This window comes from Nymphalis io, chromosome 9, assembly GCF_905147045.1.
Source record: "Nymphalis io chromosome 9, ilAglIoxx1.1, whole genome shotgun sequence".
In the NCBI taxonomy this organism is placed as follows: Eukaryota; Metazoa; Arthropoda; class Insecta; order Lepidoptera; family Nymphalidae; genus Nymphalis; species Nymphalis io.
In genome coordinates, this window is record NC_065896.1 from 7,910,040 (window position 1) to 7,929,532 (window position 19,493).

Below are 19,493 nucleotides of genomic sequence, written 5' to 3' on the forward strand. Positions count from 1 at the left end.
TCTCATAATCCGATGGGACGGCAATACGACACGAACGGAAGAGTTCAGGTGTAGGCATCAAAAGAAACACACTTAATAAAATACAATTCAAATCGACGAATACTAACTCGAAACATTTTTATCGTATATGCACTCCTTTATCGAGTAATAATACTCTTTATTAATCAAAGTTTTCTTATCGTGTGATTTGAATGTATTAATTTATAAAAATAAAAGTATTTGAGGAATTTCATTATAGAATCAAACACTTGCACAATAAAGGATGACTGAAGAAGGATTGACTTTGCGGAGACGGAAACCTGGTGCTAAAAGTTTTTTCTTACTTCATGTGTTTATACGATGTTTGTTAATGTTTATGTGAAAATTATTATCATGGATAAAAATAATATCATTAGAAATATATTGTGATGCTACCGTAAGTATACCAACTTTGTTAAAACATCTTAAAGGGAGTGAGATTAAATATCTATATTTCCTTTCAATACCAATCACAAAGTTTGAAGTTCAAATGCGTTTAATTATTGAGTTTATTTATTGTAGTTATAAAATAAAATAATGTTTTAGAATATTTCGTATTCATAATACTTGTGCTATTTTTGAATAGTTGTTTACGTCTTATTTCAACGTAAAGTTACACACATTTTGACTCTACTAAGAATAACGGACGTGTAACTGACTGCTACTGTTTTAAAGTTTTTTTTTGTATTTAAGTTATACAGTAAATTCGCGTTTTCGGTCTATATTCTTTTATATAGCTACTTCATTGTTGAGTCCAAGTTTAAACTGTAAGCCAGTGTATTTATAAGTATAAAGGTCCCGAGGTTGACCGAATTGATAATAATAATGAGTGGTTTATATGTGCTTCTAGCAGTGCCAGTGACTAGGAGCAATAGTGCCCAGCTAACTAATTTATAATTATTTGTAGGAAATATAATTTGTATTTATTTTATTTAGCTATCCACTTGTTGTTTCAATAGTATTATTTTATTAATGTGATAATTTATGACGCGCTTTGGCAACCGCCTCGTATAACGTGACGTGATATTCAATAACCGTCAATTTCGTCGTTTCACAACTGCCGGACGTCCAGTGATAACCAATTTTTGTTCCTCGAATTCGGTTCTATCGAACTTTTAGATTAAATAATTAAATTTTTTATTAAATATTTTTCACTTCGTTCGTTAGTTAGTTAGTAGTAGTTAGCTAATTACCTGATTTACCTCAAACGCTTTAATGACGAGACGTTCTTTATTTTGTAATGCCTAACTAAAAAACGACTCAATCAATATACATAAAACTTATATCAGAAAAAACAGTACGTTTTGGAGAAGTATATATAATATTATATTATTTAAGAAATATATTTGCAGTTTCACCCACTTTAAATGTAGACTGTTGAAGTGTCAAATGTAATTTCATGTTTATGCTAAAAATAAAACAATATTAAAATTGGTTACGATAAATAACGTAACAAAATAGTATTAAATATAATAATAATGTTATATATATGATAACATATTTAAAAAGATTAATCCTTATTTATTTTGTAACATGGATCTTGAAATAGTCATTTTTATTTATTTAAGTTTTAATACAAAGAAACTTGCTAAGAACGCCGAGATCTAATCTGAGAGACAAAGAATCAGATATATAGCACGTTATAATATTAGTTTCAGTGTGCGTAAAAATGATAAACATCGAGTGAAAATGAAAAATGAAAATGAAAATGAATAATAGTTTATTCTTTATCAAGTTGTACATAGCAAATAAAGGTTGGGACCCTCTAGTGAGTATAATATAATACTCGTGACAGAAGGACCCGCTCTTCCATAACATACAATTCTGTCCATGTTCTTAAAAAGAATAAACAATATCTTACTATATACTAAAACTCACAATCAGTAGGTAAACTAACATTATATCAAAATGAATTTTACTTGTGTGTTTGTGTGTGTGTATGTGTTTGTGTATGTGTTTGTGTATGTGTAGGTGGGTGTATGTGTAGATTACAGTAGATTAGATTATGTTTTATGAAACAGAATTAATTAGTACATTTGAACAAAATATATTCGAGTGTTATTTTTGTCAGACTAATCGTTTGCCCTTTACAAGGAGCGGGGGGCCTTCAAATATGTAAAATGGCGGGAGAAAGTCGACGCTTCCGCAAATGCAACCGGCGCGGGAGCATGTGACTCCGCTCATGTGACTGCGGGCGAGAGGTACACAATGCTTCTCATGTATACACGGCGGATTACTAATAACAGAATATGCATACGGATTTCATATACGTACGACGAATACAATAGGTGTCGTTTTTCTGTGTACCTTTTGTTTTTATAACACCACCGGTGTAGTATACTCTTGCGAAAACTATACGTAAACTGGGCTAACGTTACGTTCGCGTTACGTGTTATTTTGTATTTCTAACATGTGCTTTATTGACATACAAAATGGTTTCACAATACTAATTAAAGTGTTTACATTCATGAGAATAATGTGGCTTACAAACGTTTTTGACTTTTATATAACATTGTCTAATATTTACCCTTTGAATTTACGAGGCAGCTGGCCCTTATTGAGTAATCATTTAGTTCTATTGTCTTATATTTTATACATGTACATATATAATTAAAAATAGTTATTAATATACTAGAGTCAAGGTAATGCTTATGCCTGTTACCACGGCATGTGACCAAATAAAATCAAAAAGAAGCGTAGCGCTTATGTCTTAATTAATATAGCAAAGTAAAAATACAAATACAAAGTATGTTTTATTTCTATTATAGGGCAATAATAGAAATAAAACAAACGTAAAATAAGATAATGAACTCAACGAGTCCTATATAAGACGTGACTGTGAAACAGAATTAGCGTCTCATTTCAACTTAGGCACCATAATATTCCTTCTAAATTGTTGTTCGAAAAAAATATGTATGTGAGTGTGTTTATAATAGCGAATTAATTTAAAAAACGGTAACGGTAACAAATTATAGTTAAATAAAATTCTTAAAATATATATAATTGTAATATCCAATAATCAAAATTAGTCATTGTAATTACACCAAAGAGTTTATGACACAATAATCATAAATTTAAAAAATAAGGATATTAATAAACTTAAGTTTTTGTTTTTAATTTACTATTTTCTCATTATTACTATAAAATTTGGGGTAGAGCTTTATGCAAGCCCATCTGGTAAGTAAGCCAGTGTAACTACAGGAACAAAGGACATAACATTTTATTACCCAAGGTTGGTGGCTCATTGGTAAAAAGCAGTTAATATTTTTGTCTATGGGTGGTGGTGACTGCTTAACATCATTTGCCCGTTCTACCAATAACTTTAAAAAAAATATTAGTCTTTACTTTTAATACAAGAGCACGAGAGTTTATTTATCTCGCGGTTGACATTGTTTGCAATTATAGATTCTCGCTTATATTGACATTAGCAAAGTCAATGTCGGAGATAGCACCTAACAAGAGGAAGTTTAAATCAATAATACGAGTTTGTTTCATTCATAAAAAAACCATACAACAGTTCTTCCGGGATTATATTTACATATCAAGCATTCGTGATGAAACATGCCTAGTAATCATTCTACGAATTACATATTTTACATAATATAGGCGTGTATTACTTATAGATGTTGGAGTTTAGTCATGTGATGTTAATGTCGAGGAAACCTTGCACGTGCAAATCAAGCCGGATCAATCTTATATGTACCGTCGAGAATATCGTTGTTTTTATTAATCGATCCAGATAAAAAATAAAAGTGCAATAATAATTAAAGACAACGAAATATATAAAAAGAGGTGGTATAGCTAAAAGTTGTTTCTAGATATATAATATCGTATTTTTTTTAATTTTAGTGAATCCTTTTCGCTTATATAATATAATGTGATACATTCAAAATTTCATTATTTGAAAAAGTTTGTTTAATATAAAATCGTTTTAATATGTAATAGTATGTATCGTGCGGTAAATAACTTAGCTTTACAATAATATTCAACTAAATATTTTTCGAATTAATTCGTAGAAGGCGCGTTGAACTCTTTTGTACGAATTTAGAGCGAAGCATCTCATTTACACATTTTTTATTATGCATAATAATATATTATATAAATTTTAATAATAATAATATACATGTGTTATGTAGATATTTTATAAACATTTATTATTATATATTATATTATTATTATAGGGGCTTGTATTGATCTATATATTCTAAATCCGCTGAAAAATATTCAATTACTTGTTTATATCTTATATTAACATACTACAATTTAAGTATTATTGTAATTGACGATACGAACCCGCATGACGCGTATGGAAATAAAAAAAAAAAACTTTTAATGGTCGATAACACACTCACGGTGTGCGGTGTTGAGATTAGACCGCGCATATCCTTTGTTAGTTACTTGCTAATACATTAAAGAAATATTTTTTCTCCTATTCTATTTATCTACATTTATTATTAACAAGCTACCACGGTTTTACTAAGTGTACAGCTTATTCCCTACATCATAAGTGTTTCTATAGTTGTCTAGCTCCCAAGCTAGTTTTTAAGCCTGATCATGTTTTTAATCATACAAAGTTTCACCAAATCGGTATAGTTTTTGCGTGATGTTCGAACAAACAGATTTTTTTATTGTATATATAATAGATATTATAATAGTAAATAATATGATATAATAGATATTAAATAATATTTTCTGCATAAACATATGTTTGTAACTGTAAATTGATACCTTAATAATTACGCTATAGCTTAGCATGTTATTTTTAAATACCTACAGTGAAAAAATATACGTAAGTTTTTTAATTAGTTTTAGAAACCAAGCAATGTAGATTTTAGAATTAAGATATTTTGATGGATGATTATAATTATTGTGCTCATTTTACACTTAGCAAAAACACCAGACAAGGCTTTCTTTGTGCTCACATTTAATCAATTAATTAAAGTGATTTATGCTTTTTTCGAGTTAATAGCACATATTTTAGTTGTATATTCTTTAATTTATAAAAGTTATTTTTCTTGAAGGTCTTAACTTCTTTGGGAATTGCTTAATTAGCCTACACTACGTTATTAGGGGTAGTCTCTATTTTTGGCCTTGACCTTGGCCAAACTTATTTGTTAAATAAGTCAAATGTTTTGTAAATATTAAAATAACTTATCATTGTTCGTAAAAATATTTTTATGATAAGTAAATGAAAATCGTTTCTTTTTCCGTAATACTGATATTTGGAATACACTTAACGCACGATTATAATTAGATCCATTGCAAATGTACGTGTTATTGCATCATACTAGAAGGAGGCTCGTCGCTTGTAGCAGGAAGATCCGCTACGTTTAAGATATTTCCGTATGACTTGAACCAAATTTTGTTATTAACATAAACATACGTAGTGACTTTGAGCAACGTAGTAGCAGATACGTATTTTTACACGGAAAATAAAGCTGTGCTTCTCCACATTAGGAATTTAGTAAATTTTATGTTGACAATGAGCATTTTGAAATCTGACAAAAGTTACAGAGACTTTTTAGAGAACAATATTTTACTGCAACACTCGATACAAAAATATAGTATAATTGCTGGCGATTTCATGAAGGATAACATCAAGTAACAAATATCACAAATAAATTCGTTATAAGAAAACAATAAGTAAATAAACCATCCTATATTATATTTATATATAAGAATTTTTATAAATATAATATGGTATAGAAATTAATACATACTCATGTGTGTCAAATGTTATGTTATGAAAAATAATATTTATTTTATAATCACGAATAAAGTAATATTTACACTTTTATGGGTCTATTTCAGAGAAATTCTGCCACAAGTGCATTTCAACAACCCGCATTGGTGCGTCGTGTAATAAGCTTCAAATCTTCTCCTCAAAAAGGAGAGGACGCCTTAGCTCAGCAGTGGGGCATTCACAGGCTGATACTGTTACGTAACTTGTAAGGGTCCAAATTATATTATTTAAGCCAATATTTTAGTATTCAATTATTGTTTTATTTATTTTTAGACGCTTTTACGAGAATGTATACAGGTTTATCAAGGTACCAGGTTAAAGCAATGATAAATAAAATTTATGGCTTGTTAATACGTCATTATCTCTAATAATATTTCAGTCCATATTTTTTTTTAATTAATAAAGAAGTAACATAAAATAGATATTGTATTTAATTGATTTGAGTAAATGCTTGTTTTAATACGTTGATCACGCATCGCTGTTTCTATGCGATAAAATATAGTAACAAAGTGGTGGCTTGTGTAAATGTCGGTAGGTAATGGGCATAACGGCTTATTATTTCTAATTATTATAGTAAAATTATTTATTAGAATTCTTGTTTTATTAAAATAGGCCAATAAATAAATACTTAGAATATAACTCAAAATGTTTAAACGAATTGTATTTACGAAATTAATGAGTTCTTAAATATCTTAGTTTGTAATTTTATTAGTAAGAAGTAGTTACATATGAAACAAAATAACAAAAAAAAGTGGTTACTAATTAAAATATTTTCTTTCTTGCAACAGTGCATCTCAGTGGTTTAAGTTTCAAAATAAAATACTCTTAAAACCTTAGACACCTTTGCACAGCACTGTGAAATCTACAAGCATTTAAAAAAAAGAATTATGTAATATTTTGAATGAATTACATTATGTATTAAAATAATAATCATATTTTATTTCATCCTCTGCAATAATTACATCTTATAAAACAAAGACCCCCGCCTTGTCTGACTGTCTTAATGCTATAAACTCAAAAACTATCGAACTGATTTTCATGGTGTTTTATGTTCATATCCAACGGAGTGATTAATGAGAAAGGTTTAAGTATATAATACATTAAGGTTTTGTGTAAGTTGGCTGAAATATGAAGGTAATTGTTAAAAATATCGGGAAATCATGATAACTTGGAGTTTTACCAACGTGAGCAGTGTAAACCAACAAAGTTACATGTATTACGATATAAAAGTTATATGTATACCCTGATTCTGCACGTGCGAAGCTGGGAAGGGTAGCATCATGATTCTGAAGTCAAATGACATTGTATTGATTATGAAATAAAGAGATAATATTTGTCCACGTCACGCGAATGGAAAGACATTGAAGATGGTTTTGAAACGATCGCTATTAAAAATTTGTGACATAATTTAGCATATTTAATTAATATCAAATATTTTATATCGATTTTTAATATAATTGTTTCTAAAATGAGTTTCTGCAAAAATATTTTGTAACTTAATTTAACGCAATCGTTGATTTTTTATGTAATACAATTATAAAATTATATACATTTAATCATAGCGTATTTATTTGTAACTTGAAGACAAACATAGATGTAGATAAAAGAAGTATCTAAGACTACGAGTAAGAAGTTGCCTCTCGCAAAATTATTCATATGATTTGCACTAAAAAATTATTAATAATGATAATACATTATGGAAGCATGTATGTTATCGTTGTTGATGAACGACTTTCAGCAGTGGGACATTAACAGACTGTTACTGTCGTATCCCTTGTTCCGTTATTACCCTGGCTCGTGATAGACAGTGCCTAGCTTATAAACTGCAGCTTCCGAACCTCCGAATTTTTAAATTTGAATCCTAAGCCGGTGCCATAAAAAGTTATTGAGTCAAGGACGTTGGAACACTCCCATGCTTCGCAATGCATTTTAATGTCCTGCATCTGATCCATCTTCGGATTCCCATCCCATCGGATTATGGTTTTAACGCCACCCATCAAACCAGAACAAAGCAATATATGTATCGTTGTGTTCTGGTTTGAAGGGTGAGTGAGCCAGTTTAACAACAGACATAGTATATATATAGGACATAACATCTTAGGTTAAAAGGTTCCCTCGAGGAGCGTCTTTCACCATCCGGGACGGTGATTAAGGTGCAGGCCCAGATGAGGTATCTGGGTCTGATTCTGGATGGAAGATGGAGCGTCGGGCAGCTGCCCGAAGCTCATCAACGCCGTTGCCACCTTGGGCCACTTTATGTCATCTTATATACCTATCTCCTCCCACCGTAAGTGTCGCTGGGGCTAGGGGGTGTCTGTAATCCGAGAACCCCTTAGAATTTGGATGCCTGCAGAGGCGGGCCTACCGTCGGGACGTCACGGTAGTATGCGCAAGTGATCCCGTGGCGTCCCCCAAAAAGACGGTGTGGGTACCGCTGGTTTTTTAGTGAGTATTACGGCACCTTCAGCGTCGGCGAGCCCCACATACCACCCCCACTTCATGTGGGGTTGCGTTTTTCCAGCGAAAAAAAGGGTGCAAGGTTGGTGGCACGGTTGCTATGTAAGGAATGGTTAATATTTTTTTCAGCTCCAATTTCTATGGCCGTAGGTGACCCCTGTGACCCATTTGTCCGTCCACCTACCTGTTTTATAAAAAAAAAAGTCAGTGCGGGAATAGAGCGCTTTCTTGTGTTTGCACATACACTTGTGCATTATAATATGCGCAAATGATTAGTGCCTCTTGAGAATGACAGCCGTGGCCAAAAACAGCCAGGACATCATCATCGTGATTCTAACTGAAAAATATTTACTGACTTTAATAATTTAGATTTAAAATTTAGACATCAAATTCGAAATCGGAACAGAAATTTGCATTAAGAATACAGATTAGTTGTAAATTTTAAATGAGATAAATGTTTTATTTAAGCTGTCGTTAACATAAAATTGCATACACTAACTCATTTGTAAAAACAAGTTACAATAGTTTCATTGACATAGTTTATTAATGATTGCGCAAGGAATACCATCGATAGTGTCCTGCGTAGGGCAGTCCGGTCCCACTTAATCACCTTATTGATCAGCATTGTCTTTCTTAAGAGTGACCAATTATAACACATATCTACCTAGTCTTAAGAATATATCCATTACTAAAATATAAAATGAATATTCAACAAAGTCATTGTTAGGTAAAGGTAAATATTTCACTTGTGATGGATTTGAAAATTTACCACAATGTTGCTTTGGAAATCAACATGTAAATAATTGGTATGTAGGAATTAAAAAACTTTTAACTTAGAAGTTTATGCCCGGATATAAATTTACAACCTTCAGCAAAGTTTTTACATTTTTGATTCTATAGGTCATATTGGCTTGAAAAAAAATCTTGAATTATTAATTCAACTTTTCAATTTCATTATTAATTATATTATTAAAAGTTTTAATGTTACATTACTTACTCATTCTATAGTAAAAAAAATGTTTCTTTATGTTATGTGCGAAAAAACAATTCAGTATCTGTTTGAGGCAGATCCGGTATTAAACGTATAAGGTGTTTAGGTAAGCCCATTTATCCACAGGCGCTTCACTTGGAAACAAAAGATTTTCTTTATATTACGAACAGGTAATCAACATGTTTTATAAAGTACATAAAAATTTAGATTTTATACAAAAGTAGACTTTATTATTAAAGTATTAAGGTCTATTAGTTATTTTGATGAGGCATGGCAATAACTTTAAGCTCGGTATCGTCCTCTTTGAAAATGTCAAGGCTGTCATTGTCTCGCCGTCACATGACTGAATCACATGAGCTGGAGGTTTATACAGATTTGATCCGCTAGAATGCTTCCAAATTATTGTATTCTTATAACAATAATAATAAAAGATTTAGATAAGCTACTGTGCGCTAATGTTTCCTTGTCTAACTTGAGATGAAGCTTAATAAATGAAATTAAGATTATTATTATATTTAAAAAAAATGTTTGTTTAATAATATTTCTTAAGTATTTAGTCACAAGTTAAAAATCACATATTATATACTTTGTAACTTCTTTTATTTATATTGTGCTCGTAAGTGAGCGTATTGTATATACAATCAGTAATAAAGTGACAGCAAATGTCATACGTTGAGTTAAGGTCTCCTCTTAAGGCATTCATATACGTGAAGTTACTTCATTTGAGTTATATTGATTCAATTTTTCTCAGTAATTGTCACTAGAAAAATCACACAAAACTTTTATCCACTCAAACAGAATTAATTACAAATAAATGCTTTCCTAATACACGTATAAGTGTGAATAGCAACAGTGATTTCAATCGCTGCCATCTGCATTTGACATCCGAAAAAAAAAACAAAACATTGTTTAACTATACAACCTTTAAAAAATTATTAAGGGGCTAGAATTTGATATACGCCAGTACTCAGGTACAAGTTAATTTATCGACAGTCCTTTTTATTGTACACCACGTTTTGAATTATTTCATTTATATATATATATATATATATAAATATAAATATAAATTAATATTACATTGAAAAATAAATATTATATCTAAGTTAAAATATTTTACACGTTAACACAGAAATATAACTATGTCAATTTAATTTATTTTATTTTTGTTTTAGTCAAATTTAAAATCGTCTCTCCCGATTCCCACCCGACGCAAAGCTGCCCATAATGCAGGCTGCATTTCCGCGCTGTTCGGCAATGGACAACCTCTGTGCCAAGTAGGACCCCGAGCAACTGTCAAATGTCTGTATAATAAGGTTCAATTCAAGTAGTACATTAAAGATGAATTCAGTCTAGCGACGTTTAACAAATATTTATGTTGTTCCGATTACTCGGAACGACCGCCACATTCCGATAATTTCGATGAAAAAGATTCGCACACATCCTTGTTTTTATTACGTGAGGTGTCATTGTTTTGCGATGAGTAAATAAGATATAGACAAATATGTAGATCTCGGCATTTGTACCGTTTGCTTAATAGACTATTTTTAAATAAAAATGCTTCATTGCATCATTTGCTTATTGCAACGACAAAAATACTTCTTTAATCTTCTTATATCATTGGCATTTTAAGTTTTTCTAGTTGAAGAAATTAAATATGATATATGGATTATTTTATAAAAAAAAAATCATAATTTTGTTAAATTGTTTTTTGGAATAATGTGCATTGAGGATTATAAATTATTAAATTTAGCATTAATTTTATTTTATATTGCAATATCATTGATTGCGACAGGTACACCTACGTATTTTAAATAGTTGATTGAATTTTCGTGTTACATATTAATACTTATATAGATACTTTTGTTGCAGGTTGAATTTGTTATTTTATTGATTAGTTGCTATTGATTGATTGTTTCTTTCTTCTATTAAATAATGGGATAATGTTGCCTTTGAAATTATCCTTCTTCTGTTAATTATTACTAAATAGCTTACGATTATCCTAGAACATCAATAATAATTAAATTACTAATAATATCGGTTCATAGATGTAATTGATTATGTAGCTATGTAATATCATAGCTACATCTACGTCTATTACCTCATATAACAGTGTAAAAGTACATAAGGCAAAAACTGTTAGCATAATTTAAAATACGTAATACTTGATTAGCGCCATCTGTGATACGTAGACGGAACGATTATGTACGATGTTTTGCCTTTAGATATTCTGTAAATGATTGTAACTTCTAAATATGGAGCTTTAAAAGTGCTGAATATAGCCGGAAGATGGCGGTTTAAGATTATTATTATTTATGTATCCTAAATAATATTATAAAATCAAATGTGTGTTTGGTCGTTTGTTACACTTTTACGCCACTAAACCGATTTCAAAATTCTTTTACCAATGCAAGCTACATTATCAGTGAGTAATAAAGGCTACATTTTGTTCCCGTATTCACACGGGAACGAAAACTACGTGGGTGAAACCGCGAGCATGAAGCTGGTATTTAATTATAAATTAAATATACAGGTATAGAAAATATCTTTAAAAATACAAAATTCGAATTTATATTTACGAAAGTCATCCGTTTTTCTACTCAATTCGGTAAGAAATTTCTACTCAAACATTTAAACCTACTTTACATATGGAGGTTTCTGTGTTTCCCTCGTACTTTTGTATATAAGAGAGTGATTTTCTCAGAATCATCTGAGAAAATACATTGAATCATCAACAGCTTTTATATTATTATAAATATTTTCATTTTACTTTTTCTAAAACTTTATAAAACAATTACTTTTTCATAATCATCATATAATCAATTTTAATATTTTCTATTCATTTGTACAAAATTAAATATATAATATAATAATATTGATTTAATCTTGGGTTGAAACCCTAATTAGTCGGGTCAATAAAAAAATATTGTTTTTTTTGTACCCTGTGTCAGTAGGTATCTGGAAGTCGGAAGGATGTACGAGAGTGTACATCCTTTCCTGCTTTGGAAAGCACGTTAAGCCGTTGGTCCTGAACATTTTCCGGTCGTGATAGATTGCCCATCGGATTTTGAGAGTGAGGGAACAGAGTGCATACACTTGTGCGCCATAATATGTCCTGTAAAAAAGTAGTTTTTTGTGGTTAAATATTTATTTATAATGATGACAAGACTTAATAGTAATTTTGTTTATATATTATTACTTTTTAGTTTGGTATTAGCTGAGGAATAATCCATAAACGAATAGCATGTGCGGAATTTATTTATAATAGTGTATGGTTGTGAATGATAAACATTGAAATATATAACAATGTCATATTAACCTATTTACCTCCTAATGTATTAGGAGTTGCCGTAAGTATACTAAAGTTGTACTGAAACCTTAATGTTGGGCCAACGTTGGACTTGAAAAAGTTTCAAGTTTAGTACGTTTAAATAATTTTTTTTTTTAAGTTGTGACTGTGTATTTCAAGTATGACATTACTAAGCCGTTACATTACCCAAGTCTTTTAAATAAATCTAATAAATATTATTAAATATATTCTATTTTTGAATTAAATTAAATGATTGTATCTATGAAAAAAAAACTTTTTATTATATTTTGTTAGATTAAAGTGAACATTTGTACCTACATCTTTATATAAATGTTAGGTCAAGTCCTTGCGCGTGGAGGCGCGCAGGCGGAAGTGAGAAGCCCAGAAAGAAAGTACTCACAACCGGTCGTTAGTGGGCCAACGGCAGGTCCGCGCCAGTGTCACCACAGATTAAAAAATCCAGCTTATTTATTTAAAAATATTATTTTTAGAAAAACCTGCCTCTTTTTATAAGCATATACAATCTCGAAATGTATATTATTTACTTAAATAAACAGAAAATTAAACATACTTCTTTTCATTCATTTTTAAACATACTTCTTTTCATTCTTCAGGAGAGAACTTGATTACGTTTGATAAGCAGGTACAGGTTTGTACATACGTCATCAAATGATGTATGTATAGTCAGTTTTGGAAGAAAAACTTTATTAAAATATGGTTTGTCTCTATCGAATCAGATTTTTCCCCATTACAGTCCAAACTTTTCCTAGTAAAAAAGCATACTAATTATAACTTTGGACTCAGTTCTATAATGATCACAATTATTAAAAAAGTCCTGTGTGGAAATCGAATAAAACATTCGGCGTGAAAGGCAACTATCTACCAACCACGCCAACCGGCCCGTCGAATATGTTGTTCGCATGTGTCAGCGAAATGGGAGAAAAACAAGTCAATCTCGACAATTATACTGAGAAGTATGAAGATGAAGTGCAAAAATGTAAAGAATTACAGGTTCGATGTTCACAACTTACTTCAATAATAAATAAACAATATGTTAGGAAGCATAAACTATTATTCATAAAGTCAATATGCAAGTAAGTAGAAAATAATAGTCTGTAAAGGTCTTAATGCTGGGCTTAGGCCTCCTCTTCTGTTTTGAGAAGGCTTGGATTTCATTCAACCAAGCTGCTTCAACTCGAGTTGATGGATACACATGTAGTAGCACTAACGAGACGTGTTCTAACCACTGAGCCATCGGCGCTGTGAGTTAGGCTACCTTACAATCTAACTACTACTTTATAGTAAATACTATTTTATAAATAAAATTTACTATTAAATATTAAACAGTAAAAATTGTTAAATAAAAATATATATTTTTGATTTCATATAGTCTGTGTCTATGGTATACTAGTTCTTGGCCCCGTTAGTTCACGTACCTGACATCAAGGTCGCATTTATACATGTCAGTCAGAAATATCAGGTCGTACATAATACCGACGGACAATCTTGATACATATATATATTAGTAATAATCATACTTCATAACATTTAAAATCTTAAAAAGTACGATTTTATAAGAACCAATACCATATTTGACATACAAAAACTGTATTAATAGTAGAGATGCCATGTATATTTGGCTTCTGTTTGGTGTATTCGGCCATTATGCCGACGATTTTTCGCCGAATATCGAATGCTTTTATATCATCCCCTAACTTTCAGATTCCCAGTTTTCGGAGTAGCCCAAAAGCTGTTTTCAATATTTCTCCCAATTTCTTTTTTACTTATTTTTAATTATATAATTTATATTGTTTTACTATTAGAATCGAATTTGTATTTATTTATTTAAAAAACAAAATTTTTGGAAGAGATGAATTATTCAGTTTTCTAAAATAAATAAAAATGATTAATATCCTATAATTCGTAATTTGCGGGAGCTTTCTTTAAATAGAAAACACGAACGTGTATTTTATACGAGAATATATATTAGAAATCATATTACTAAAACGGGTGAGCTGTATGTACAGTGTTGGTACATAACGAGTCACGTCGAGACCGTTACTGTTAACTTGACCACTATTGAACTGACACATGTTTCTGATGATACATGACGTTAGCTTGACATAACGCATTACACTATACGTCTTACTTGAGCTCTAGTTATAACCGCATATTAGCAACTGACTTAAATCCGCGTATCCGCTCATGTAATTTTAACTCATTTCTGAAAAAAGTGTATTTAAATTACGTTTTATCTAATATTATTATGTCTTACATAATGATAGTATTTAGTACACAACCTTTGTTTCATTATAATTATCAGTATTTTTATTTGGGATTGAAACCATAAATGGTCATATCCTTTTGCGAATTTATTTGAAAATTCCATCATGACATCATTGCTTTATTAGAAAGATACTGCTGTTATTTTTATGGATTGTTACTAATTAATTTTAACTAAATAAGACATATAAATATTCCTTGAAATAAAAAAAAAAATCCATTTACAACTTTTTTCTGACTATTGTTATTATATATAAATACAAGCCTGCAATAATCGCATCCATTACAGTCTGATAACTGTACTTGCATTTAATGAGAGAATCACATTACACATTTACAATTATAGAAATGCAGAATTAAGATTAAGGGTGTTTGAAATGCATATAGACAACGTATGATTAGCATAATTTTAACAATTAAATGTATTCCATTCAATCGGTTTTTCAATAAGTAATAGGTTTCGTAAAAACGAGAACTGAAATTGTTCCTTGATGAAATTGATTTATTACAATAGTACAATACTTGACAACTTACTAGTAGTTATTTTTTGTTGTTTGTTTATGAAATTAAATATTTTACTATTTACACGATTAAATTTTCAATGTAAATTAATTATAATAATGTTGAAAGTTAATATGAAATGAATTTAGTATACTCTTATTTTCTAACAAGGTAATATATAATTTGTTTATTTTAAAATTAATTGTGCACCAGAAACAATATCGAAATACAACTTAATGAAAGAAAACTAAAAAAATACAAGGCTTCCTTATCCCTTAAAAATATATATTTCTTCCAAGATCAGCAACTTTTATAAGAAAACAAATAGATATAATCAAAGCTATATGTTATATTAGAAAATAAAACACAAAATTAATACTATGCATATATATGTAAATATTTTATTATATAATTAGGGAAACATATTGCCATTTTTTTAAGTCTTTTGAATAGACCCGATGGTAATATTTTACAATTACTTACGAAGAAACTAGTTGTTTTTGGTATTAATGTCAGTAAATTAATGACATGGCTAGTAGAAACTTAGAAATGCAACTTATGAATGTATTTTATTTTGATAGAAACTTGTATAATAAATAATAATCATTGTATAAAGGAAATATGTACCTAGATATAATCTTATCACACAAAGTTACCTTAAATATATCCTTGGGCAACGTGTTCTATATTAAAATTCCTAAAGTTCTTTTAAGTTGACGGTATTAAATATAGTTTATTTTGTGAGAGAAATATACGCTAATCCGTTATCACTAGGACACAGTTACTTGTCTTGTTTTATTATTATAAATAAAATTTATTTGTAAAATTACAATACATAATACTTTCAATCTTAGTAACAAGTGATACTTCAATTAATTTAAACTTAATTTAAAAAAATATATTATCTTTTAAAATTGTAATAGACTGACATCAAAAAACAAAACGTTCAACGTATTTATTATCTAGATTATAAATGAAACGTGAACGACTTTCGTTTAATATCCGCGAAGAAAGAATCGAGAATATTATGTCTTTTGAAATTTTACTTTTAAGAAATTTTTTTGGTTACATAAGAATGACGCTGTTATGTTGGCTTTCTTTCTCAGAAATTACTTTTATTTCAAATGGTTTTATGAAAGCTGTTTAGATAATGTATATTTAATAGTATCACTGGAACATACAAACGTAATGTACCTTAATATCTTAAAACCGCAAGTTTCATTCGATGTTCTAAAAAAAAAAAATTTTCATAAACATCAATAATATTCGTGTACAATTTCAATTTTTTGAAATTGTTTTGTTGGCAAATCTTTTGATACCGAATAACCATTACGTCGGCATCTGGTTTTATACTGTTTGTTGAGTTATGTATTTCTCTTATTTTTAACACAACACTAAAGTGAAATAGAAAACAAGTATATGTATAGACTTCATTGTAATATGCAGATATATTTTATTGATTTCGTTTATTTAAATATGATATTATTTTTATCTTAAATTAATTATTGATGGTGTTTTGTTTTATTAATATTGATCTACGATCAATCTTTAGTAAATGTGTCCAATTTCTCTAGGTTTTCTGAAAGAGATCCCTATATATCCTAAATGACGTAAGTTACATTATGTAATGTCATTTACGCACTTATGTGTATTTACGCAGTGTGTCATTTATTGAATTAATTAATTAAGAAAAATTGTCGTTATTATAATAAGTGAACCTAGACTGAACCCAATTACCAGACAACCACAATCCTCATGTTTTATTATATATAATGATCAAATTTGGTATTTATAGGTTTTGCACTTTAAAAAATATATATACCCAATTTAATAAGAGCTCGAAGCTCGTTCGTTCAGGTACTTATTATTTATATAAATAATGTTTTCAATATTTATCACAATTAAATCAGTCTACGAAAATTTGAAAAGGTTAATGAGTAACACAAATATTTAGAGTAACCGTACAGTATTGCAAATACGTTGACCTTACGGCCGCATCCGTGGTTTTCTTTTGTGTGATTATGACGTCGCTTTGAAGACATAGTGCGACTGGAAAATAAGGTATTTGACTATTTGTCAGTATTTTATGTTCAAGATTAATTGCTAAAAAACCTTTATAATCTTTAATCACTTTTTTTTTTTTTTTATAGAATAGGAAGGCGGACGAGCATATGGGCCACCTGATGGTAAGTGGTCACCAACGCTCTTAGACATTGGCATTGTAAGAAATGTCAACCATCGCTTACATATCCAATGCGCCACCAACCTTGGGAACTAAGATTTTATGTCCCTTGTGCCTGTAATTACACTGGCTCACTCACCCTTCAAACCGGAACACAACAATATCAAGTATTGCTGTTTTGCGGTAGAATATCTGATGAGTGGGTGGTACCTACCCAGACGAGCTTGCACAAAGCTCTACCACCAGTAAACTCACTGCTTATTAAAAAATATTACAATCGATATTTTACATTTGGTTATAAAAAATATAGCGCTTGGTCTTTCGAATATGGTTAATGATTAAAACAAAACCTTCATTTAACTTCAAATAAATTCTAAAAAATAAACGTTGATTGATTATTATCAATGTTTTATCCGATAATACTGTTAATTCGCACAGTGCATTGGCGTGCATCCAATAGAAGCATATAAACATTACGAGTATAATCTGTGATCATTATTATGTATGAAGTTTATTAGGAACTGCTTTTTATAATAATTATAATATGGAAATTTTATAAAAAGTCTTTTTTTTTTAATTTACGAAACAAATAACAATGTTTACAGGAAGGTTTGCATGTGTGAGTGTTAGAGACTCAGTCAGTGCGAGAGAAAGTCTTCGAGGTCCATTCTCAAGCCGCATACAAATATTTGTAGCCGCCTACAATACCGAAAACGGGTTTAGACCTTTCTCGGTTTAGAAGCTATCGCGATATCAACCTGTTGAATTGATCCAATGCCTCATGTATAGCTATTTTATATTGAACGTCGATAATTTATGATGGTTTTGGTTTAGTTAAATAACCAGGTTCGATAAAATTTGGGATTCTATGGGTTCCGTGTAAAAACCAACAATGAGAGACAGATAATATTAATTTGTAGTTTTTATCTTGTCTATCGATTGTAATATTCACAATTTTTATATGTTCAACATCATACGACTTTGTGCATTGTTATAGGGAATATACGTAAAAATCAGGTATATTATAAATAAAAATTTTAAACGAAAACATATTTTATAATTATAATTTGAAAAATCTTATTTTTATTTAAATAGTGTTTAATATTTCAAGAAAAGCACAGAATACGCCGAAAAACCTTTAATAACTTCTAAATACTAAGATTATTTCAATATATGTTGTTATCAGTTCGATTATAAAACTTTGCAATTATTTAAATATACAAGAATTTTTAAACGTACGCGTTTTTATATATTTCTAAGTTTGAAATTATTTATATAAATGTCATAAAAATATTTTGTGCAAGTAATAGGCTCTTCTTAGCAGGTTCCATCGTTATTTTTAAAAAAATTTGAATGGAAACCTTCAATCAGTTCGAAATGAAAATTCTATATAGAAAAACTGAAATAGAAAATAAACTCATTAATTGCTCTTCTTCAAAATTGAAATTACGTCATCAACTACTATATGCCTTATTTATTAATGTTGTTTTGATGGAATATTTGATTTTTATTATTCTTTATTATAAAATGATAGTTTCTTGTCAGATTTTTCATGAACTTATTATAAGTTGCAGATTTTTGTATATACTAGCTTAGCCTTTTTTGCTTGCAAATAATGTAAGGCTTATAAGATAAAAATTGAAACGACTGTTATAAAGTAATCGATATGTACATATTTATGTATGTGTCCATCTGTTTAATGTGTATTAGGATTATCGGATTCAGGAAGTTACAAATTTAAAATCAACGGATTCAAAACTTTATACAAAAACATTTTAAAATTTTAAACGTTGGCAAGACTAATGAGCTCAACTGCGTGTTTATGTAATGTATTTCAAAAATATAAGAAAAGAAAGTGCCAAAAAATATGAATATAACTCAAATATTTACAGCTGAACTTTCCATGTTAGTTAAATTAAGATATTTCCATATTTTAAATATTATTTTAAAAATCTAGCCAATTTAAGTTGATGGTATTCTATTAAGATCAATCGGCCAATAAATTATCATA